Source organism: Juglans microcarpa x Juglans regia, chromosome 1D, assembly GCF_004785595.1.
Source record: "Juglans microcarpa x Juglans regia isolate MS1-56 chromosome 1D, Jm3101_v1.0, whole genome shotgun sequence".
Lineage (NCBI taxonomy): Eukaryota > Viridiplantae > Streptophyta > Magnoliopsida > Fagales > Juglandaceae > Juglans > Juglans microcarpa x Juglans regia.
Window position 1 is genome coordinate 16856735 of NC_054594.1, and position 26390 is coordinate 16883124.

General features: G+C 38.3%; 1 pseudogene; it reads left to right on the forward strand.

Annotated features, from left to right (window-relative positions):
- Positions 1-1877: 1877 nt before the first annotated feature.
- On the forward strand, positions 1878-24135 carry LOC121237013 (annotated as a pseudogene).
- Positions 24136-26390: the final 2255 nt, after the last annotated feature.

Below are 26390 nucleotides of genomic sequence, written 5' to 3' on the forward strand. Positions count from 1 at the left end.
TTTATACAAAATAAATAATAATACATCACAACTAATTAGACTAATACAATGCATAATACTACATATTACATATGTACTGAATCAAGCTTCCTCTACAAACTCTTCACGTCTTGTCTGCCTTTGGTAGCAAGATAGTCCACCTCCCTCTCATATCAGTTCTTCAAGGGTTAGTCGGGCCGCACAAACGGTGGGCAGTCAGCCATACCACGTACATTAAAAAAAAAAAGAGCGTCTTCAATCTCAACGTCTTGCGTGGGTTTTCTCAAAACGGTTCGTTCCTTCATCTTCATTTTAGCGTCTTCAGTTTTCCCATTTCTAACTCTCAGCAGACTCTCAGCGTTTTTTTTTTTTTGGGGGGGGGGGGATGTTCTCTTCCTAATTTTCTTTTCTCTTTCTCTCCACCCCCTTCTTTGCCATGGAAATCAAATGCAAGGTTCTCGTGTTCCAACCCACAAAGATGTAGTCCCGGTTTTATAAGATACATATAGAGAAGGTCATGCTTTTGTCTGATATCTAGGCTAGTAGGTTGTGTGAATTCGTCGACAAGAAAAAAAAAGTGTCTTGGTTTTGTTTTATTTGTTTTGTGTCGTGTTGCCTGTGCTTTTAAGCTCTCTGTGTTTGTGTGGTGGCTTCTTGGAGAATGAAAAATGAAGAAGACAAAGCAATGACATCTATGCAGTCTTGGGGTTGAAAAAGGAGCACTACATCAGAGCTTAAGAATGAAACTTGCCCTAGTTAGCATTGGAAACCTTTTTTCTTTATCCACTTTTTGTTAAAAATTCAATCAAATGGATCTTTTTTAAATCCTTAAACATGCCTTATAATACCTCTTCTGGAGCTTAATTTCTGAAATGAAAATCTGGGTTCTTTCTGGACCTTTGAAAAAAGTGATCTTTTTGTCATGGTTTTGCAACTTAAAGAGGACTTTGTTTATGGGCTTTCCTAAAAAAAAAAAAAAGGTTTGGAATTGGAAATGGTAAACTTTACTTGTATTTGAAAAAATTTCGAGAAATTTTCATTCTTAATTTGTTTGTTGGGCTAGAGATGGCACCAGATCGTTGCTCCCCTGAGATGAATTTTGGGAAGAATAACTTGGAGGGTACCTCTGACTTTGACGCCAACTTTCAGAGCTTTTGTTTTGGGACAGGGGGAACACCAACAAGATGCCAGAAACGAGAAGTAAAAGGAGTTTGGGGAGATGTTGGACAAAGGAGGGAGAGAGAATGGGGAAGACGGGAGGGGAGTCTGGGAGCCAAAATGAGCCGTTTCATCCAAGCCCAAAACGAACCGTTTCATTTTCCACCTAAGCACCGTTTGCGCAGCAGTTACGCATGCCGCTTGTATCCAGCATTTTTGCTTTCATATTTCCAAGTAGTATTTGCATGCAGAGGAAGACTTCACAATAACCAAGAGAAACACATGACCAGCCATTATACAAGGCTCAAACAATAAAGAAAACATAAAATATATGTAAGAGCTCGAGGTCTAGAAAACATAAAATAAAGAAAACATAACCAGCCATTATAAACATAAACTCTACTTCAATCAGAGTTTAGAGAATAGTTTGAATCACAGAATCAGCAAATAAAATGGCTTCGTTTCCTTTAGCGAAAACGACGTCGTTTTGTAACTAAAAGCGCTCGTATTTCTGGTTTTTGGACCGGATTAGAAAAAATGGGGCTCGATTGCACACTCTTATATCTCGTTTCATTTAATTATTACAATTTTTCTAAATTTTTACATAAAATAAAATAAATAATTTAATTTTTTTTAAAATTTAAAATAAAAATAATATTAAAAAAATAATATTTTAATAATAATTATTTTAGAAAAAATATATTAATAATTCTACTCACTCTGAGAGAGAGAGAGAGAGAGAGAGAGAGAGAGGAGTGAAATGAAAAAAAAAAGGAAAGTCGTTAAAATGAATATTAAAATTACGAATATTGAATTGCGACCCAACAACGGAGAGGAGAAGCATTTCTTTAGTTAAAATCTGGCCATGGATCCCTAGCTTTTCCTTTGGCGGGAGATTTCCCCATTCCTCTCTGTCTCTTTCTGCTAAATTTCACCCTCGTCCCTCAACCCCAACCTCTTCGTGCGTGCATGCGTGTGTGTAGATTTCTAGGGTTAATCTTCTGGCCAAAAACACTTGAAAAAGTCATGGAGGAGGACCCTGCTCCACCATCCGAAACCTCTACTCGCTGCTTCGTGAGTTTCATTTAAATTTCTCTCTCTCTCTCTCTCTCATTATGCAATTTGATCTAATTGTTTTTCAAGTAAGCAGAAAAGGACTAGGGCTCAGGCTCAAACTACTGAGAACCGACCCAATAAAGCAAATGGTACTGGTGCCGAGAACCGTGACCAGGCCAGCGAAGCAAGTGACCAGGTGGACAGAGAGAGTTCTCCCGAAGATGATTTTGAGGACGCTCCTCCTAAGACTAAGCGTAATCATGCCTCCGATGGAACTTCGGCCTTGGCTTTCAAAGCCACCGACCAGAGCTTAATTGGTAATATTAGACAATGAACGTGAAGCCCAAAATCCATCTACACAAGCCAGCTTCAAGATAGCAAAGCCCATGGTCAAGTTGCCACTCCAGCTTCTGCAAGTCGCCCAGATGCCTTAGTCCATTTGGATAAAGGATAAATCACTTGTATTTTTTCATTTTACTATTATTATTTTTATTCTTTGTAATTCCTTCTAGATGAGCTGTATTAGTCCATTAGGAAGAATCACAATTACAGAGCACGATTTGCTTCATTCAGGAACTTCCATGCGTAATCCTCTCTGCATATCAGTCCCATTTATTCTCCTTCTTTGTTCCTTACATGGTATCAGTAGCCTGAGAGAATATTTCCATGGAAGACCCAACTGAAGCCTCCTCTGATTCTACCTCCGAAATCCACACAAACCTAAATACAAACACCTTCCGTGCCACACCCATGACTCGTTTCTTGAACTTGAGTGACCCCGGCAATCCCTTCCGCCTAGACAATGGCAATAACCCAGCCGTGCTTCTCGTCACTGACCCACTCACCGCTGATAACTACCTCACCTGGTCGTGCGCTATGCGCCCGCTCTACGGGCCAAAAACAAAGTAGGCTTTGTCACGGGTGATATCCCACGCCCATCTGACCCAAATGACCCCTTGCTTGAACCTTGGGAGCGCTGCAACGACATGGTGGCTTCTTGGCTTCAAAACTCCATCAGTGCCTCTATCAAATCTAGCGTGGTCTTCGTTGATGATGCACGGGACATATGGCTCGACCTCCAAGACCGTTTCTCCCACCATAATGGACCACGTATCTTTCAACTCAAGCACAACCTTGCCAATCTCCTCCAAGAACACGACTTTGTAAGTATTTATTATGGTAAGCTCAAAACTTTATGGGATGAACTCTCAATTTATGACCCCATTCCCGTGTGCAACTGTGGTACCATGTCTACTCTCTTGGATCATTATCAACGTGACCGTGTTTTTCAGTTTTTGATGGGTTTGAATGATACTTACTCTAATGTAGGAGACCAGATAATGTTGTTAGATCCCATACCTCCTGTCACTAAGGTTTTTTCATTGATCCAACAACAAGAGCGCCAACATAAGCTTACCCATCACGCCCCATCCCCTGACTCAATGGCTCTTGCCATCAAGAAACCCTTTTCCCCTCAGAAATTTTCACCACAAACACGCTCTCACCAAAAGAGAGACAGACCATTTTGCACTCACTGCAAGATTACTAGTCATACCTTTGATACATGTTTTAAGGCTAGTAATGTCGAGGGCCCTCTTTGTACTCATTTCCATTTATCTGGACATGTAGTAGATAAATGCTACAAATTGCACGGTTATCCCCCAGGTCACAAATTTTTCAACAAAACTTCTAACCCCACGGTTTTAGCTGCCCAATCCTCCATTTCTTATCTATCACAACTTGAGGAGACCAGTGATGACAAAATAGGTTAACTAAGGCACAATTTCAGCAACTAATGGCCTTGCTTCAGCCAAGGGAGTTTTCCATTGCTGCTCAGCACTCCGCTAATCAGATTCAGTCCAAGTTGCCTTCACCTCATTCCAACTTTGCTGGTATATCTCCTTCATTATCCACACACACACATCATCCATTACAATCCAGCACATTTCCTTGGATCATAGACACGGGCTCAATAGACCACATGGTCTATTGCCCCTCCTTGTTCACTTCTACCACCTCACTTATCTCTCACACTGTAAAACTACCAAACGGAACTGAAGTACCTGTCTCACACATCGGTACTGTTCAGCTCACAGCTTCCATTTGCCTCACCGATGTTTTATGTGTTCCATCCTTCACCTTTAATCTCCTCTCAGCTAAGAAACTTGCTACTTCACTCGCTGTCTCATTTTCTTTTCTAATTTGTGCTTTATTCAGGACCTTCTCTCTTGGAAAACGATTGGGAAGGGTGAAGTGAGGGATGGCCTTTACCACTTGCTACAAACTGAAATTTCTCCTTCAAGTCTAGCCACAACACTTTCACAGTTTTCAACACCTCCTCTCACTGTTTCAGCTGTTTTGAACAATGTTGGTGTCACTGACCTTTGGCATTGTCGCCTAGGTCATCTATCTTTTCCTTATCTTAGTTTGATCAATGATCCTATTGTAAAGAACCATATCTCTTCCATTAATACTAAGCCTTGTTACATTTGTCTAATGGCTAAGTTACATCGACTACCATTTTCTACTAGTCAACATGTGACATCTTCTCCTTTTGAAATAATACATTACGATTTATGGGGCCCTTGCTCAACAACTACATATGATGGGTCCAAATATTTTTTGACAATAATGGATGACTTTACTAGAAGTACATGGTTTTACCTTCTTCATAGTAAATCTGAAACTAGAAAATGCATAGAATCTTTCTACAATCTTATTAAGACTCAATTCAATCTTAAAATCAAAATTTTAAGAAGTGACAATGGGAGGGAATTTAAATGACTGAATATTTCAACAACAAGGGCATCATTCATCAGAAAAGTTGTGTTGCCACCCCCCTAACAAAATGGGATTGTAGAAAGACAACATCAACACTTGTTAAACGTGGTTCGAGCTTTAAAATTTCAAGCTGGTCTTCCAATTGAATATTGGAATGACTGTGTTTTAACAGCCACCTATTTAATAAATAGGGCCCCAACCCCACTTGTTCAAAATAAAACACCATATGAGCTTTTATTCAATTCTAAACCAACTTATGCTCATCTGAAAATTTTTTGCTCACTATGCTTTGCTTCTACCCTCTCTTAAGGTAGGAAAAAGTTTGATCCTCGTGGTCGCATATGTATTTTTCTTGGGTATCCCTTTGGTATTAAGGGATACAAACTCCCTGATCTTGAAACAAGAACTACCTTCATTTCTAGGGACGTTGCGTTTCATGAATCAATCTTTCCCTTTCATTCAATTCCCTCACTCTCTTCTTCCTTCACTAATCCTCCAAATCCGGTCTTTACTAAATCTTTACCAAACTCTAGATTTTCCAGCTTCCACTCCTTTTCTTGACCATCCCTTACATGCACATTCAGATGCCCCCCCTCTCACCCACTTCCCAATCTGATTTACCCTCCCAACCAGAACCCCCCTCACCTATTCCTCCAATTTATGGTTCTCCTCCTACCCCACCACCTCGCCGATCCACTAGACTCAGGAGAGCACCTCAATATTTGCAAGAATTTCACTACAAGCATGCCTCCCTTCACAAATCAGCTCAATCTTTGTCCAAGTCTTGCACCAAACTCACGGGTACCTCTCATCCTCTTGCTCACTATCTATCTTATCAGAAATTTACTCCATCTTTTAGTGCTTTTTCAGCATCTATTTCCACTACATCTGAACCAGCCACCTATAAGTAAGCCATGAAACATCCTGGTTGGTGCCAAGCTATGGCAACTGAATTAAATGCCTTAGAACAAAACCACACTTGGTTTCTCACTTATTTACCTCCTAGAAAACAATTCATTGATTGCAAATATGTCTACAAAATAAAATTCAACTCTAATGGGTCCATTGAGAGGCTAAAAGCTAGACTTGTTGCTAAAGGGTTTACGCAACAAGAAGGCATAGACTACACAGAAATCTTCTCTCCGGTTGCTAAATTAGTAACTGTTTGGGTCCTCTTATTTGTGGCAGCAATACAAGGCTGGTCCTTACATCAATTTGATGTACATATCGCCTTTCTACTTGATGATTTAGACGAGAAAATTTACATGAGAAAACCCCTAGGTTACACTGAAGGAGAACCTCACCAAGTGTGCAAATAAGTTAAGAGCCTCTATGGCCTTAAACAAGCTTCAAGACAATGGCACTCCAAGTTTTCTTCTTCTCTCATTGCTTTTGGGTTCAAGCAATCTCGAGCTGACTATAGTCTCTTCACTAAAGCAGATGGCACTTCTTTCACTGCTTTATTAGTGTATGTTGACGACATTATTGTGGCTAGTAACTGTTCACAGTCAATTTCTTCTCTCAAAATTTTTTTGCACACTCATTTCAAGATAAAAAAAAAACCTTGGTTGTTTGCGTTATTTTCTTGGTTTAGAGGTTGCAAGATCCTCTAAAAGAATACATTAATGTCAAAGAAAGTATGCATTAGACATACTTTCAGATTCTGGTTCCCTTGGATGCAAGCCTCTTAAGCTGCCCTTTGAACAAAATTTCAAGTTGAGTAAGGCTACGGGGCAGCCCCTTTCAGATCCCAGCCCTAATAGAAGACTAGTTGGATGACTATTGTATCTCACAATCACAAGACCCGATATCAGCTACACTGTCCAGCTTTTAAGCACTTTTATGGACCACCCCACATCTTTACATATGGCCACAACTCACAAGCTTCTTAGATATCTCAAGACAGCACCTGGTCAGGGAATTTTACTGCCCTCCACATCTCAGTTACAGCTAAGTGCCTATTGTGATTCAGATTGGGCATCATGCCCCGACACACGTCGCTCCGTCACAGGTTATTGTATTGTTCTTGGAAAATGCCTTGTTTCTTGGAAGTCCAAGAAACAAACAGTGGTCTCTCGCTCCTCTGCTGAAGCTGAGTATCATTCCATGGCATCCACATGCTTTGAACTCACTAGGATCAGATTCTTACTTACTGACTTGCAGGTTCCACATCCACAAGGTGCCATGCTCTATTGTGACAATCAAGCGGCCTTACACATTGCCGCCAATCCAGTGTTTCACGAAAGAACCAAGCACATCGAGTTGGATTGCCACCTTGTCCGAGATAAAATTCAAGAAGGTAGTATCATCACCTCTCATATTCCCTCACAATCTCAATTGGCAGACATCTTCACCAAAGCATTGCCTGCCCATCTACTACTGCTGCACCTCTCCAAGATGGGAGTAGTAAATCTCTACTCTCCATCTTGCGGGGGGCTATTAGACAATGAACGTGAAGCCCAAAATCCATCTACACAAGCCCAGCCTCAAGATAGCAAAGCCCATGGTCAAGCTGCCACTCCAGCTTCTGCAAGTCGCCCAGATGCCTTAGTCCATTTGGATAAAGGATAAATCACTTGTATTTGTTTAATTTATTGTTTATTTCACTTGTATTTTTTCATTTTACTGTCATTATTTTTATTCTTTGTAATTCCTTCTAGATGAGCTGTATTAGTCCATTAGGAAGAATCTCATTCTATTAGGAAATCCGTGTATATAGCAGCAGTACTGTACATCCTCCTTCACACAATTACAGAGTGTGATTTGCTTCATTCAGGAACTTCCATGCGTAATCCTCTCTGCATATCAGTCCCCTTTATTCTCTTTCTTTGTCCCTTAAAGCATTAGCATTGGATTGACCATCCTATTTTTCAAATTTTGACTAATATGTAGCTTTTTCACCTTTAGCTAATCATTCAAAACTTGAAGTCTACATTAGATTAGTCATCACACACTCTATAATAATAAAATATTATTATTTTTTATTATTTATATTGTTTAATTAATTTTTATTTTATTTTCATAATCTTCAATAACCTCCAACAAATCATATTCATTTTTATTTTCACAATCTAACAATCTATAATATAATAATCTCATATGTATATAGATTGTAAAATCTCATATGAATAAAAATCTCATATCTATAATATAATAATCTAAAAAAATACTTTTAGACTTGCTATAGTTCTTTTTATATTTAAAAAGAAGAATGGATTTACTGTAGCTTATAGTTTGGATGAAAATAATTTAGCTAATTCAATGTGGAGTAAATATGGATGATATTTGTTAAATTTAAAGATGAAAAGACATTTGACTAATCCAATACCAATACTCTTACATGTAATACTTGGACATAATTTACAATTTTGAGAGTATACAGAAATTTTTATACTCATAGCTTTGATACATGGATAATGCTTCAAAAGATGTGCCGTTAGGGTTGCAAACGTTTATATTTTTTTTTTTTATCGGTAGATTGCAAACGTTTATATAGAATCAATATCTTCAGTTATTACAATTTTTTTTTTTGGCCGCTCTTCAATGGGAGCTTCCAGTGTACGTTTTTTTCCCTACTCTTCCAGTGTACAATTAAATTTACTTCTTACGACTACGTGTGACCGTCAGTGGGAAATAAGTTGAATTGCTATGCTAGCACTGGTCTTCATTACTGCTATGTTGAAAATAACTTATCCTGCCAATGGTTTTTTTACCAATTATAGCGCTATTGCGGCTGTGTTGGTTCACGAAGGGATGCGTCCATGACTGCAGAAGATCATTGAAGAGGAGTAGCTTGGATGTATTTTCCGCAAGTACTGTGGTTCTTCGTTATTAGGGTCATCAGTTATTGAGTCCCAGTTAAGCGGGTTATCTGGGTAGGGGGTTTTGGTTCAATCTTACCTTTCAGGCTTTATTTTTGCATGAAGTGACCGCTCTTAGGACTTGGACCCACATGCCTGTGCCTGGCAACACAAGATTCTCTTTAGATGTAGTAAGTTTACGATAAGTACGCCAATGACCCTTGGGCCAAGTGGCACCACCGTGGTCCTTATAGTTTATGACAAGTACAGGGAAGAACTTCTAATTAGAAGCATGATTCTACAGGATTATAATGTTATTAATTGTGCTAAAACGATTTCGGTACATGCAAATCATAAAATCCCCAGAGGCTTCTCTTTGTTGATCATTGCACATTTGAAACCTATCGTGATGGTAGAACAACTTTACTCTGATTGTTCTCCATGCATTAAACTATTTATTGCGTTGTATCAAAACTATATACCATAACGATCCTACCTCGTCTTGTTTTAACTGATGTGGGCTTCAACTTTCAGAGTTGTTGTAATACCCAAGCCCTAAAATTCAAGCCCACGATCGTATCCATTTTCAACCACTAGGCTTACATTTTAGAGTTTCGTTCGCATTAAATTTCGTAACCTGTTGCCTTCTTTTTTTAAAAAAAAAAAAAACCATGCAAGTATTTTTTTTTCCGTCCCTCATCAAACCTTGGGTTTCAGTTTCACAACCACCCACGTCGCACGACCTCCCCACTGGCAGATCATGTTGTTTTGTACTGCAACCTCCCCCCTCCATGCCAACCCAAACCACAGGTCGATCACTACACACATATATAGAGATCGAGAGAAACCCATGCACTGTGCGTCCACCCCTTACCTCCGTAAATCCACACCAGCAACAACCACCAACGAGCCCTCCAAGGGACCCAACCATGCTCGGCAGTATCCTCCCAGGCCTTCCAGTTTCTTTCCCCTGGACCACGCACGGCCACCTACAGTCTTCAGCCCGCCTCCAGTGCTCGGATCTGCAGCAGGCCACTACACCTCCTAACACCACCAATGGCACCCAGCCCCACCACAGGGTCGTGTTCCACTCCACCTCTCGTAACCCTCTTTTCCACTGTAAACCACCTTAACATCCTCCTCACTGCTGCCATCTTGCACCACCGCTGCGCAAACAGCCGAAAACCACCGAAAGAAAACTCCACCGCTGCATGTCTTACACATCAAGGAGTTACAACACCCATAACTCGGAAGCCTCTGTTTTTAAGCTAGAAAACAGAGCAAGTTTTGTGCTCTGCACCTCCGCCACCAGCAATGCAAGTTGCTAGCTACTTGCCACCCGTTCAGCGTGGCTCAGCCATGAGACGTTTTCCCACGACTTTGCACCAACCATCTTGTCGCAGTCTCTTGCTGCCTCGGTGAGTATCTCGCACGGTATCCTTCTCACCGTGTTTCATCTCTCTGGTTTCTCTCTCTCTCTCTCTCTCACCGTTCTTGTCTCTCGCTCATCTCGCTCTCTTTCTCTCAGTGCCGGCTGTCGGGATAGCCACCTTCCACTGCAACCCAACTCCGCCGCGACCTCTTTCCCCCATGGTACCTCTGCCTCTTAGTTTTCCTTGGGTAAGTACTGCTGCTGCACTTGGTCCTCTGTTTTGTGGTAGTTACTTAAAAATTAAATATTTTTGTGTCTCGATTAACCTAATAGATGAGATGTACCATTACCATTTTTGTCATGTTTCCAGATATATAATTTCCGATGTTTAGGTTAATGGATTTATATTTTAATGAGTTGAGTATGTATCTTCGGTTTGAAATCATGAGTTTTACATTACGTGCATGTTATATTTTTCATTGGACGTAGACGTATGGATTTATAGTAGTAAATCAGTACACTGATGCTTTTAACAGAGTAATTATAAGTTTATCATGTTTTAGTTTTTATATGTTAAACTCCCTTTGTGTGAGTTTTATTTTTAAATACAGATTAAATAAATATTTGAAATATATTACTAGTATTAATATATATTTTTTTGAAGTACATAGTAGTGCAAGATTTTTTATTATGAACTCTTTAAAGAGAAACTAATTAGTCTATTTTTATTAAATGAAATATTTGCTCTCCTACTTTAATCAGTTTTGTTTTAATGAGTCTTTAAACTAGAAATGTATTTTATGGCATAATTGTATTTATCATTAATATTATTATGCAATTTTAGAAATTCTGGTTTAATAGTTATGTGGATATTGAGGAATTTAGGAAGTGGTGGTGTTTTAGAATTTCGAGAAATTTTAGGTTTTGGAGGAATTAAAATAGGTACTTTAGGTCTAATATGAAATTATCTGTTCAAAGAAGATTTATTGAAATTACATGAATTTTTATAGCTGTTGATTGACAATTGTTCAGTACTGTTGTGGAGAATTTCTAAAAAGTTAAAAAGTCCAGGTAAGCGGGATTCATATACTAGTTTTGCATAAAAGAAATGAAATGAGGTTGACTTTGAAAATAAGCATGTTTGTTTTTTTAAAAGAACTCTGAAAACGGCCTCAAATATTTATTTTGCTTATGCATAAATTCTATATAAGAGAAAGTATTTTTTGTCATGACTGGTGTAGACATGAGCTAATTTTGTGCATTCTGTTTCTGATCATGCAAAAAGAGCGAATATGAAAATCTAAAAGTTTTTGCTATGAATAGATAAAGATGTTTTGGATTCTGTTTATTTCGAACATGTGTAATGATCTGAAGCTATTCAGTATTTTGTTTTGATATGATGTGTCATCTGAAAACTTTGGCATGAAGTTCTGATTCTGTATCTGAATGTGATCTGATTCAAATGATGTTTCGTTCTGTTTCTAGCCACGAGTATAATGGTGATTTATAACCCTACCACGGAGGTGAAACATGGTATACGACTCAGCCACGGGTATAATGGTGGTTTATAACCCTACCATGGGAGTGAAACATGATATATTGTCCTGCCACGGGTATAATGGTGGTTTATAACCCTACCATGAGGGTGAAACATGGAATACAGCCCAGTCACGGGTATAATGGTAGTTATAACCCTACCACGGGGGTTAAACATTGTATTTGTCCCGATGTGATGCTATGAAATGGTATGAATATAATGTTTCAGTTTGGATATGTCAAAAGATTTTCTTTCTGGAAACAAGTTTGTTTTTCTGAAAATTTCGCTTTGATATTTTGTAACAATTTTTGTTTATACATTCTGAAAGAAAATATGTTGTTTCTACATTCTGAAAGTAAATGTCTTGTTCTGCATACCGAACTTTATAAATGCTCATGTTTACATGCTAGTATATGCTCTCTGCTTACTGAGTTGTTAATAACTCACCCCTTATCTCGACAATATTTTTCAGATATTTTGATGGTTCAGCTGATGATCAAGATTATGAGGTATTGGGTGAGATGATTTAAGTATAGTGGTTTAAGCCTATGAAGTTTTTTATGAGTATTGTTGATTTTTATTAAGAAATTATGTTATGATGACTTGGCATTTTAGAAAATTGGTTATATTAAGAAAATTAGATTGAATCGAATTTTCTATATGATATTGGAAATTTGGAGTCTATTTTTATATTGTTGAAATGTGAGTTTAAGTGTTAGAAAGTAACTCTCCGACCCGTGCGGGACCGGGGCATTACAGTTGTCTCCATAGATTCACCTCTCGTATGTATTGCTATCATATTCTTTCTAGAATTTATTTAAGTTGCTGATTATTCTATTAGTGTCCATTATATGTTTAGTGAGCAGTAATCTTTTCTTGTTTGGGACCCAGGTTATGCATATTGACAAGTTGAGTTGATTTTGGCGGTTTTTTATGCAGAGGTCATCAAAGGTAATGGCAAACTTATTCCTCAAGTGGTAAAGCTTTGGGTTGAGCAATATGAAAAGGATCCAAAACCTGCAATGGTTGATGTAACACCCGGACCCAATTAAGCTCAATTATTTATTTATTTATTTATTTTGTTTTAGTTTATTCTATTTTATTTTATTATTTTTTTCACACGTTAACTTCCGCACGTTTTATTCTTTTCGTCCATTTTCTTTTTCCCCTGGGTCTTCCTCTCGTCCACAAATGCATACACATGCACGACTCAGTTTCCGCGTGCACGTCTCTCATGCACCCCGTCCTTTATGGTTTATCTCTAGGGTTTTCTTTTCATGATCAATCACCTATTTATATATATATATATATATGAAGAAAGCTCACGCCGCTGCCCTCCCTCGCGAAACCGTAGCCCAGCAATTCCACCTCTTTGCAAACAGTGCACCACCCCCTAGCTCGGTCTCGTCCCAACCAGTCGCGGCTCACCCAGCTGCCGCACTAAACCAACCTCCACAAGCCACGACCCACGTCGTCCCAGCATCACCGCAGCCTGTCCTCACCCATTCGGAAAACACCATGCCAACCTAACAGGAAGCCTCTGCCTTCCTACTCCGTGTAACGTGCACCGCGTTGCATGCCTCATGAAGCCATCGCAGCCGCCTTCCCGATGAACCTGGTCTATACCTCCATAAGCCGCGGTGAACCCACACGGAACCACCGCTAGCCATCACCAAAAAATAAGAGAGCCCCTGTTTCTCCTCTCGAAAACAGAGCATCACCACAAATCCGGTTGGTCACCACCGTACGACGGGAAAATTATCGGGCTAGCCACAGAATCTGCCAATTGTCACCTTGCCGTCAGCCTCGAGCCGCCTCAGTTTCGCCTTGTCGCTCACGGTGAGCTTTTGCCGAACGCTTGCACTGCTTCTCCATTTTATTTTTGTTTCTCTCTCGCTGTGTGCGCTTATCTTTTTACATCTCTCTCTCTCTCTCTCGTCCAGTGCATAGTCGCCGAGTTCACCAACTCTCATCGCGCCCTGCACCGTCGCAGGCAGCTCCTCCCATCTTGGTGAGTACCTCGCGCCCCTGTCCTCGCCGACTGTTGCACTGAATCCCATGAAACGTTTTAAGTCTACGTAAACATTTTTGCATATTATTTAGATATGGAATTACAGTTTTGCCCTTATTATTAGATGGTTTCAATTTGAAATTTTTGTTTATATTAAATCTGTTTTTACATTGTTTATGAGGGTAGTATAAGAAATTTTTACAGAAAATACATAGGATTTTCAAATTGTAATATTGGTAGCAAATTATTTTAGTAACTGTGTAATTTTATTTTAAACATTTAAATTATGATTAAAGCTATTTGTTTATTATTATTTTAAAAAAAATTTGACTAGTACTTACCTTAAATGTTGAGTATTATCAAAGAAATTTAGAGAATGAGAATATTTTAAGGTTATGAGGATTTGTTAGTTATTGAAGGAGTAAATAGGTTATTTTAGAAGCCTAGGATTAAATACCGAAATATGAGATTAATTGGAAATTTACGAGAATTACGTGATTATTTACAAGTGACGATTAATTATTGTTCTACATTTTGAGAAAAATTCCGAAAAAGCTAAGAAGTCCAAGTAAGCGGGGTTCATATACTAGATTTACATAAAAGAAATGAAATGAGGTTGACTTTGAAAATGTACATGTTTGTTTTTGAAAAGAAATCTGAAAACGACCTCAGATATTTGTTTTGCATGTACATAAATTCTATATAAGAGAAAGTATTCTTTTGTCATGACTGGTGTAGACATGAGCTAATTTTATGCATTCTGTTTCTGAATTATGCAAGAAGAGCGAATATGAAAATCTAAAAGTTTTTGCTATGAATAATGAAGATGTTTTGGATTTTGTTTATTTCGAACATGTGAAATGATCTGAAGCTATTTAGAATTTTGTTTTGATATGATGTGTCATATGAAAACCTTGGCATGAAGTTCTGATTCTGTATCTGAATGTGATTTGATTCCGATGATGTTCCGCTCTGTTTCTGTTAAGGCCCAGCCACGGGTATAATGGTGGTTTCTAACCCTACCAGGGGAGTAAAACATGGTATACGGCCCAGCCACGGGGGTGAAACATAGATACAGCCTAGTCACGGGTATAATGGTGGTTTATAACCCTACCACGGGGGTGAAACATGGTATACGGCCCAGCCACGGGTATAATGGTGGTTTAGAACCCTACCACGAGGGTTAAACATGGTATTTGTCCCGATGTGATGCTATGAGATGATATGAATATAATGTTTCAGTTTGGATATGCCAAAGGATTTTCTTTTTTGGGAACAAGTTTGTTTTTCTGAAAATCTCGCTCTGATATTTTGTACCAAGTTTTGTTTATGCGTTCTGAAAATAAATATGTTGTTTCTGCATTCCAAAAGTAAATGTTTTGTTCTGCATACCGAACTTTATAACTGCTCATGTTTACATGCTAGTATATGCTCTCTGCTTGCTGAGTTGTTGATAACTCACCCCTTATCTCCACAATATTTTTCAGATGATTTTGGAGATTTCAGCTGGGGATCAAGATTTTGAAGCTTTGGGTGAGATGATTTAAGAGTAGTGGATTAAGTATAAAAAGTTTCCGTTGAGTATTGATGATTTTTATTAAGAAAGTTTATTGTGTTATGATGACTTGACATTTTGGAAAATTGGTTATATTGAGGAAATTAGTTTGAATCGAAATTTATTTATGATATTGAGAATTTGGAGTCTATAATTATATTATTGAAATGTGAGAGTAAGTGATAGGAAGTAACTCTCCGACCTGTGCGGGAACGAGGCGTTACAATTGAACTCCTGATGATGCTGTTTGAGGTATCTGGAAGCTTTCTTTAAGCGATCAAGAAGAGAAATATTGAAGTGATAGAATTTGTAAATGCTATATGACTCAGAGTCTAAAATAATATTTTCAGAGAAATTTAAAACAGAGAAGTGCGTTGGAATTTTCTAATTAATTAGGACATGTCTCTAATTAATTAGAGCATTAAACCTTATTGACTTGACTAACATATTTTGGTCTTGTAACTCGTAAAATTTGTACTTTTTCAGGCATGTGGAGCTAAGTACTATAACAAGGGAGAGTACTTGGATGAGACAAATGTCGATAATGTTGTGGTTGCTCTTGTCAATCTTGCTAGAAGGGTATCCTAACCTTACCGTATTATTGCTATTTCTTGTTTCCTTTTTATACGCTTTCATTTATTTATATCTTCGAAGATTTTTTTTACTAGAATCCGATGTGATAATCAAGTGATTAAGATTCATGCATCAAGATCTTTTGCCCATAGTTTTAGCTTGACTGCTCTGGAATCTTAGGGAGAAGTTGAAGATTATCAAAATTCGAAAAGGAAGGAGTATAAGAACTGTAAAGACAATCTTGAATTATTCTGAGACAATTTGATTCGTGAGAGTCAACATGAGCCATTATTTGATCAGGTTTTGTTTGACAAGAGCATGGACTATATAATCGCACTATCTTGGTAAGTTCGCAGTGATTTTATGGTTTTATTTTAAATGCTAAAATTTTCAAGTAGCTTATTCTAGTGTTTCCCTGGCTTTTATTTCCATGCAGCACTCCTCCAAGAGTCTACCGTCAAGTTGCTTCTTTGATGGGTCTCCAACTTGTCACATCCTTCATAACTGGGGCTAAAATGCTTGGTTCACCACGTGAAACTACTCGCAGACAGTTGGATGCTGAAAAGAAGAAACGGACTGAGGGGCCTCGTGTGGAGTCTCTAAATAAAAGGTTCTCAATGACTCATGAAAACATAACAGTGTTAGAGGAGATGATGCGCAAAATATTCACTGGGTAGGATCGGAATCAATGAAATGTATTTATCTGCAGTAATGCAGGTATTATTAAAGTCTTCCTAACTTGTTTGTCTTTCTTTTTCAAGGTTATTTGTCCATCGTTACAGAGACATTGACCCAAACATTCGAACATCATGCATACAGTCACTTGGGGCATGGATTTTGTCATACCCTTCACTGTTCTTGCAAGATTTGTACTTAAAGTATCTAGGTTGGACACTGAATGATAAAGTAAGTTAAAAGTGGTAAATTAATTTCAATATAATATTTGATTCTCCTGGTATGCTAGAGAAATCTTATTTTGCTCATTTTTATCTGCTTTAATCTGAAGAATGCTGGGGTGAGAAAAGCTTCTGTCCCTGCATTGCAAAATCTTTATGAGGCGAATGATAATGTGCCGACTCTTAGTCTATTCACTGAAAGATTTTCTAATCGGATGATTGAGCTTGCTGATGATATTGATGTTTATGTGGCTGTTTGTGCCATAGGACTTGTAAAACAACTACTATGGTGATAGTTGTCGATCAACCTTTTGAAAAATTCAATGTTAACAATAAACAATAAATCATTTTTTCCCCTTGGTGACTGTTTATGCAAAACTTATGCACTGAGAATTGGCTGCTATCTGTTGCAGACATCAACTTATACCAGATGATGACTTCGGTCCTCTCTATGATTTACTAACTTGAATCTTGGAATGTCCGGGATCTAAACGATGTAGCGAAGCGTCTTCGGATTCGGAATCTACTTCGTGAGTGGAAAGCAGACATAGTATGTCTACAAGAGACGAAGCTGAAGATGATCAGTAGAAAGACTGTTCGGAGTTTATGGAGTAATTTTTATGTAGACTGGGTATACTTGGCCTCTTCAGGGGCATCGGGAGGAGTTGTGGTGATGTGGGATAGGTGGGTGGTGGAGAAAGTGGAGGATTATATAGGGAGACATATTGTAGCATGTTCTTTTAAATGTGTGTCAGATGGTTTCTTGTGGGCATTTGCAGGTGTGTATGGGCCTAACCTAGACGCCGATAGAAGATTATTGCAGGATGAGCTTGCAGGGGTATATAGCTGGTGGGAGCTCCCTTGGTGTATTGGGGGGGATTTTAATGTGGTTCGTTTCTAGAGTGAAATCATCGGAGGTAAAAGATTGAGGCCAGCAAGTTTGGAGTTTTCAGAGTGTATCTTCGACTTGAACTTGATAGACCTTCCGCTTGCTGGGGGTCCAGCTACATGGTCAAATAATCAAACTTGGTCCTGTTTGGATCGTTTCTTAATTTCCCCCGAGTGGGAGAGCCATTTTCCAGATGTAAGGCAAAAACGTTTGGGACGCCTAACCTCGGATCATTGGCCTATTTTGCTTGATTGTGGAGGTCTTCGTAGCGGTAGAAGGTATTTTAAGTTCGAGAATATGTGGTTGAAGTCAGAAGGTTTTGTGGAAAGAGTTAAACAATGATGGACTTCATATCACTTCGAAGGTACACCCAGTTTCATTTTTGCGAATAAACTGAAAGTCTTAAAAAGAGACTTAAAGGAGTGGAATAAACAGTCTTTCGGTAATGTAGAGGAGAACAAAAATACTAAGTGGATGGAAATACAGGATTTAGAAAGACTGCAAGTAGGGAGGGCACTTACTGAGGAGGAGCAAGAACAGAAGTCTTTGCTGGTCGCAGATCTTGAGAGGATAATATTGCAGGGAGAAATGTCCTGGCGCAAAAAATCAAGAGCTCTTTGGTTAAAGAAAGGGGATCGGAGCACGAAATTTTTCCATAGAATTGCAAACTCGTATAGAAGAAATAATAACATTGAAGTGCTGAAAATTGAGGGGATTGAATGCAGAGAAGAAGAGGTTATTCAAGACCATGTGATTGAGTTCTTTGAAAAGCTTCTCTCTGAGCAAGTGGTGGAGGCCTACTTTGGATGGATTGGTTTTTGACACTATTGAGCCAGGAGATGTTGCTAGGATGGAGAGGGCTTTCGAAGAGGAAGAGGTCTATGATGTAGTAAGGAAGATGGCAAAAGATAAGGCCCCTGGTCCGGATAGTTTCGCTATGGATTTTTTCCAAGAATGTTGGGAGGTTATTAAAGAAGATCTCTTGAAGGTGTTTTAGGAGTTTTTCTTGGTAGGAAAATTTGAAAAAAGTCTCAACACTACTTTTCTTGCATTAATCCCTAAAAAGGTAGGGGCCATTGAGATTTCAGATTTTTGGCCCATCAGTTTAGTGAATGGTGTGTATAAGATCATTGCAAAAGTGCTTGCCAATTGATTAAGTGGGGTATTGGGGAAGATCGTTACTAAGCCTCAAAATGCTTTTGTTAAGGGTAGACAGATCCTTGATGTGGCTCTTATTGCCAATGAATGTTTGGATAGTAGAATGAAGGCTGGCAACCCAGGGATTATGTGTAAGCTAGATATGGAAAAGGCATATGATCATGTTAATTGGGATTTCCTTCTATATTTACTGGGTAGGTGTGGGTTTGGAGAAAGGTGGAGGTTATGGATCAGTTGGTGTATTTCCACGGTACGTTTCTCTGTTTTGATCAATGGCAGTCTAGAGGGTTTCTTCCTGAGCTCTCGTGGTTTGAGACAAGGGGATCTGTTATCTCCTTTACTTTTCGTTATTGTCATGGAGGCACTAAGTAGGATGATCTCGGCTTTAGTGACTAATGGATTTGTTAGTGGCTTCCAGATTGGTTTGCCAAGTAGGGGTATTACTACTATTTCTCATTTGCTGTTTGTAGACTATACGCTTATTATGTGCGAGGCTGATCAAGGCCAGTTGAGGGCTGTGAAGGCACTGTTGCTTTGTTTTGAAGCTGTGTCTGGTTTAAAAGTGAATTATGATAAATCCGAGATGATGCCGATTGGAGAAGTTCAAAATATAAGGGAGTTGGCTAGCACACTGGGTTGTAAGATAGCGTCTCTTCCTATGACTTATCTGGGATTACCACCGGGTATAGCATTGAGGACACGCTCGATTTGGGATACAGTAATTTAAAAAGTAGAGAGAAGGGCAGGGTGGAAGAGAATGTACTTGTGGAAAGGAGGCTGGACCACGTTAATCAAAAGTACACTTTCTAACCTACCCACCTACTTTCTATCATTATTCCCTTTTACGACAAGTGTGGCAGGTCGACTTGAGAAGCTACAGAGAGACTTTCTGTGGGGGGGGTCTAGGAGATGAGTTTAAATTCTATTTAGTCAAGTGGCAGATGGTGTGCCGTCCTATCTCTAATGGTGGTTTGGGTATTAGAAACTTGAGGTTGTTCAATCGGGCATTACTTGGCAAATGGTTGTGGCGATATACCAAAGAACTAGATGCTTTATGGAAGACTGTGATAGAGAACAAATATGGTGATTTAGGAGAGGGATAGTGTACCAGAGAAGTTAGAGGGGCCTCTAGAATGGGGCTATGGAAACATATTAGAAGAGGATGAGAGGATTTCCATCGACACACTAGATTGCAATTGGGGACAGATTTCAAGATCAGATTTTGGAAGGATGCTTGGTGTAGTAACAGTGTTCTACAAGATCTGTTTCCTACTCTTTTCTTGATTGCAAGGGCCAAGGGTGTCACAGTAGCGGAGGTTATGGAAGTCTCAGGTAGGAGCATTAACTGGAACATCAATTTCCACCGAGCAGCACAGAATTGGGAGATGGGGAGTTTTGTAGATTTTTATAGTCTCTTGTACTCTTGCCATCCAAATATCCAGCATGAAGATGATTTGAGGTGGAGTCCTGCAGGGAAGGGCATGTTCACTGTTCCTTCCTTCTATAAGGTTCTCTCAAAAGTTCCTGAGATACAGTTTCTATGGAGAAGGCTTTGGCGTCATAAGGCTCCTCCCAAAGCTTCTTTTTTTGTGTGGACAGCGTCTTTGGGCAAGATTCTCATCACGGATAATCTGAGAAAAATGAGGATAATCATTGCCGATTGATGTTGTATGTGTAAAAGCAGGGGTGAGTCGGTGAATCATTTACTTCTACACTGTGAGATAGCCAGGAATCTGTGGGATAAGGTGTTTAAAAGAATGGACTTAGCATGGGTTATGCCGGAAAATGTGTTGGATGTATTGGCTTACTGGACCTCAATTAGAGGTGTGAGACAGATTAGAGCGGTTTGGAAGATGATCCCTATCTGTATTATGTGGTGTTTATGGCAGGAGCGCAATGGGAGGACTTTTGAAGACAAAGAGAAATCCATGGCGGAGCTAAAACTGTTATTTTTTAGGACTCTTTGTTCTTGGGCCATTGCTGTGGATTTTAATGGCATGGACCTTCATGACTTTTTAGTTTCTAATGTCCCTACATAATTAGGGCTTTTCTATCTTTGTAATTGACAGTTGGTGTTTTTAATAAATTCTTATTTTACTTATAAAAAAAAATGATTTACTGATTGATGATCCACCAGAAATCAGGCATGCCATAGGAGCATTAGTTTATGATCATCTGATTGCTCAAAAGTTTAGTACTTCCCAGTCTGATTTAAAAGGTTTTAGTCTTCCTTGATTCTCTAGTTTCATGTGTATGCTATGATTCTATCAACTATCATTATGATGACTACTATTTTCATTCTAGGCGATGATAGCAGTTCTTCAGAGGTCCATCTTGGCAGAATGCTGCAAATTCTGAGAGAATTTTCAACAGATCCAATTTTAAGCATTTACGTCATTGATGATGTTTGGGAGTATATGAAGCCTATGAAGGTATGTTTTTATGACTCACATTGTAGGCTATGGGTGGGCTGGGTAGGAGAGTGTGATTTGCGAACCTGACTGGGTCAGGATTTGCTGACTTTACTTGACATGCAGTTGGGTAGGCATTGATATTTCTATTTTGGCATGGCTGTACTTTGATCCCAAACTTCAGTTGCATTAAAAATTCATTGCAAGTTTAGAACCAAGCTTCTTTTTTTGAGCATACCATGCAACAAGGATGACATTGAATTAATGCAGTTTTACGTCCCAAATTTGAAGTAGCTCTAATGGATTTCATTTATATTTTCTTCTGCTTTGGTTTTTTTCGTAAACAAAATTCTCTTTTATGCTGTAACTTTATATTATTTTCCAAACAACTTTATATTGGTTTTTCATGTATACCTGGTTGAGTAATTTCAAATTTAATTTGTACATTATATTTGAAGCATTAGGGATCACAATGTATGTAGGATCTGCTGGAAGTTATAGCTGAACCAACTTGTCCAACTGGGATGCAGAGCCACTTGGGTTGGTCAACTTTTATTCTCAGAGGGTTATGGTTTTGGTCAGCGTGTTAAACTTGTGACAGTTGGGGTTGGGTCACCTTTAAGCTGGGCGTTACTTTCTATGTTGGCATTTCTATTCAATAAATTTCTGAAGTGGAACTTAGAGAAGATACTGTTGTGGTGCAGTAAATAATAAATTAGATTAGATTTATAATGAAATGTTCTAATAGTATTAACTTTCTCTTGAATTTTTTGGGTCACTTTATAATGGTAGTTGATTTTTCACTTGCAGGATTGGAAGTGTATTATCTCCATTCTCTTGGATGAGAATCCATTGATTGAGCTTACTGATGAGGATGCAACAAACTTGGTTCGACTTCTTTGTGCATCTGTCAAAAAGGCTGTTGGAGAGAGGATTGTCCCTGCTACTGATAATCGGAAGCAATATTACCCTAAAGCTCAAAAAGTGTGTAATTCCTCATGCATTTTGTCCCTGTTTTGCTCAAATACCTTTATATACCCTTTTCATATTGCCAGCTCTAAATATGTTTTGTGCACTATAGTAGAATCCAGCATGTTTTGTATCAAAATATCCATTTTTTGTATAATCAGGTGTTATTAAGAAAGTAAATTGGTTTTGATACACGATTATGGCAAGCGGATTTGGGTCTTCCTGGGTGAAGTTCCACGTCAGTAAAAATTGAACTAAATAAACTGGTTTTTTTTTTTTTTTGGAAATTCAGTTTATGCAGTTTATCATGGACACCTTATATTATTAGGACACCGTTCTGAATTACTGCTATTCCAATTGTCAGGAAATATTTGAAAACAACGGACGAGAAATTACTGTTGCCATGATGAAGAACTATCCATTGCTCTTACGCAAATTCGTTGCAGACAAAGCAAAAATGCCATCACTAGTTGAGATTATTTTACAAATGAATCTTGAGCTTTATTCCTTAAAGAGACAGGAGCAGGTGGCCCACAGAATTTCTTGTGCCTGTCGGTTTGTTTGATATTTGTACAACTTAAAATTCAAAGCAAAAGCTTACAGGCTTTATCTTTCAGAATTTTAAAAATGTCCTTCAGTTTATGAAAGAGGCATTTCTTAAGCATGGTGAGATGGAGGCACTGAGATCTTGTGTGAGGGCTATTAGCTTTTGCTCCACCGAGAGTCAAGGGGAGCTGCAGGATTTTGCTCATAATAAATTAAAGGAACTGGAGGATGAACTTATTGCTAAACGTCTTAAAGCTGCAATCAAAGAAGCAGTGGTATGCTTCAGCAATAATCATTCTTTTTTTCCTTGATTTGTGGTGGGTAAAATGTGAAATGTTTCAGCCCTGCAGGATGGTGACGATGAATATTCACTTCTTGTAAATTTGAAAAGGTTGCATGAAATTCAATTGTCAAGGGTCGTGCCTATTGAGAGCTTATATGACGATATTGTCATGGTTCTCACTAGGTTTAGAAATATGGAAGATGAGGTGTGTCAAGTCTTAGCTTGCGTAAGAATCAGACATTTGTTTCTCTTACTCACTTTATTACATTTATATATAATCATTTGCTGCTCATGCTGGCTCAGGTTGTCAGTTTTCTTCTTCTGAACATGTATTTGCATTTGGCGTGGTGTCTGCACTCTATTGTAAATAGCGAAACTGTCTCTGAAGCATCTTTGTCTTCTCTACTATCTAAACGCACTATCTTTTTTGAGCAACTTCAGTACTTTCTCAACACCTTCGCTGAAGGGGAGAAAGTGGGTAAAAATGGAAATCAGCTAGGTTGCAGGGTGAGCATTTTGTTGCTTTGATTTTATCAATGTCAAACAACAGCTCAGTTAAAATATTTATCCTTATTTCAATAAAATTTACTTTTACCTATATATATATATAAAAAAAAAAAAAAATTATAAGGGATTTTTTGGCAAGCCCCAATTTTGGTCTGATTAAATGTATGTTGTGCCCAAGGTTTGTACTATAATTCCCGAAGCATGGTTTTTGTTTAGAAAGACAAATTACTCTTCTACGAAGCTGGAAAGACTAGGATATTGTCCTGAGGCTTCTATTCTTCAAAAGTTCTGGAAACTTTGTGAACAACAGCTCAACATTTCAGGTGACATAACATTTTTGCTTCCTCTTTTTGCTAGTAGTATGGTAGCTATGATTGGAATAACTATGATAGATCACATCAAGATTGAAAGGCTATGCTGTCACTCGTTTTTACATATTTTTGTGGGATTGTTTATTGATACAATACATTCAAATAGATCTTTTTGGATGGGTTTCATTTTATTTTTTTATAAGGAATAGATCTAAAAACAATGTAGGTGAGAGTCTTTTGCATTTTTCCTGAGATTTGAACAATCAATGGCATTTCATGTATGGGTCAAAAGTACATCGTTAATTTTATGGAAACACTGAATTTCATCTTTTTGAAATTTTTATTTGTCAAGTGGGCCTGTTGACAATTTTTCTCAGCATGTACGATATCTGTGTGATCCCGAGCTGTCAATTATTAATGCAGGAGTATCTCGGTCCTGAATTATATCTCATTTCGTTATGCATGGAATGGGTGTGGCAGAAATTGTTAAGCATCTGATCACTGTTCTAAAGAAAAAAGATCATGACCTTTCCAATATCTTTCTTGAAGCACTGAAAAGGGTGAGACTAATGACTTTGGGTCTAGGAATTTCATCTAATCTAAGATGCTGACTAATATGTTCTAATGTACAGATGGTCTTAATTTACTTGGTGAATGAAAATGGGACTTTCTTGCATTTTCTTTGCGTGTAAATGAGATTCATGGAGAAAATACTAAAGGAGATTTAGTTTGTGATATGATTTTTCTAATTCTGCCTTTCATCTCAAGCTCTCCTCTGAATCGTTAGCTTCGGTATTTTTTATTTTCAGCTTCAATTTTTATCTATTTTTTATTGTGATTTGAGGTAAGTTATGAGCAAAGTGAAAATGTTGCCACAAGTCCCTCTGAACTTCTTGCTTTGAGATGATGTACAGATAACTTTTTTGGGATTTAGTTAGGTTAGGGGAAAGGGAGTGTCCCTCCCTCTAATTTATGGAGTCTACGTGTTTTTAGTTATTTAGATAATATTGAAAGCATCCTATTATGCATCTGCTATTTTAAGTACTATTAACAACATCCTATTCTGGATTCGAACAGGCCTTCCATCGGTATATGGCGGAACTTTCCTTAAGTGAGGACGTACCCTTGACTAGCAAGTCTTTTCTCGAATGTAAAGAGTTGGGCTACTCGGCTGTCTGGAACATTCATGGGCACTGCTCGGAATAAAGCATAGATCAGACATCCTAAAATTTCAAGCCAATCCTCCCATTTTAATATTTTCTTTTTGCATCTTAGAATTGTTTTTCTCTTTGGTCGCATGTTGACCTTTCCTCCCTCTTAGCACATACTTTTGCATAGCAGATTCTAATCCATTCAAACATATTGTTATTTGATATTTATTTGGAAATGTGTTTACCACCAACATTAGAAAAAAGTCATCACAGCAATTGACGTCAAGCAGGAGCAAGTGGATCGACTTCCACTCAGATAGTACAATATACAATCCACCACATTTAAGATCACATTGCATTTGAACTAAACGATTATGCTCCTTCAAAAAATGGCCTAACTTCCAATACAATATGACCTTGACCATTTAGACATTATTTATAATTCTTTTTATAGCCTCAATTCTAAGAGCCTAACCGCAGATAACATATCGATAGGACTGCTCAGTAGATACTAAAAACAAGGTACCCGTTATACAGTCGATTGGATAAATGCAATAGGAATTTCTACGGCTTTTCAGGATCGTAAGTCAGCCTCAAATAATTGGAAACATTATAAGGAAAAAAGCATTAAGGTTTCATAATCATTTCCATAACATGTAACGCCCCGTCCCCGAGGATTCAGAGAGTTAACTCATATAACCTGATAATCAACAAATTTATAGACTCAAAAATATAACGTCATCAGAATACTACAAAGTCTCTTAATAAAATCCGCCACTTCTAAAAAATCTTCTATGAGTAATCCACTATGCTTAAAAATCATCTCACCGATACTCCATAATCCTGATCCTTAGCAGGTCTATTCAAAAATCATCTGAAAAATGAATGGAGATAAGGGGTGAGTTATCAACAACTCAGTAAGCAGAGGACATACACTAGTGTGTAAACATGAGCATTTTCACAGAGTTCGGAATGCAGAAACAAAACATTTCAGTATCAATATGCAAATCTCAAACAAATACGTTTTATCAGAAAATCAGAGCGACTTCTCAAATATTTCATATTCAGAAACCAAATTTTCATGTTCAAAGACTCCTTTGGCACAACATGACTGAACAACTTCGTCTTATCATATCATATCAGAACAGAGACCATGTTTAACCCCCGTGGTAAGGTTGTGCATCCTGCGGAAAGCCAAGCAGAATATAAATCACCGTGTTACCAAAGCGATTACACTCAGAACAGAAAACCACTATTATATCCCGTGGCAGGCTAGAGGTCACTATTATCTCCCGTGACAGGGTCAGAGGTCACTATTATATCCCGTGACAAGGCCAGAGGTCACTATTATATCCTGTGACAGGGCCACATATCAGAGCAAAACAGAATCAGAATCATCATATCAGAGTCAGAATCGAAGTCAGAAGTCATGCCAAAGGTTTTTCAG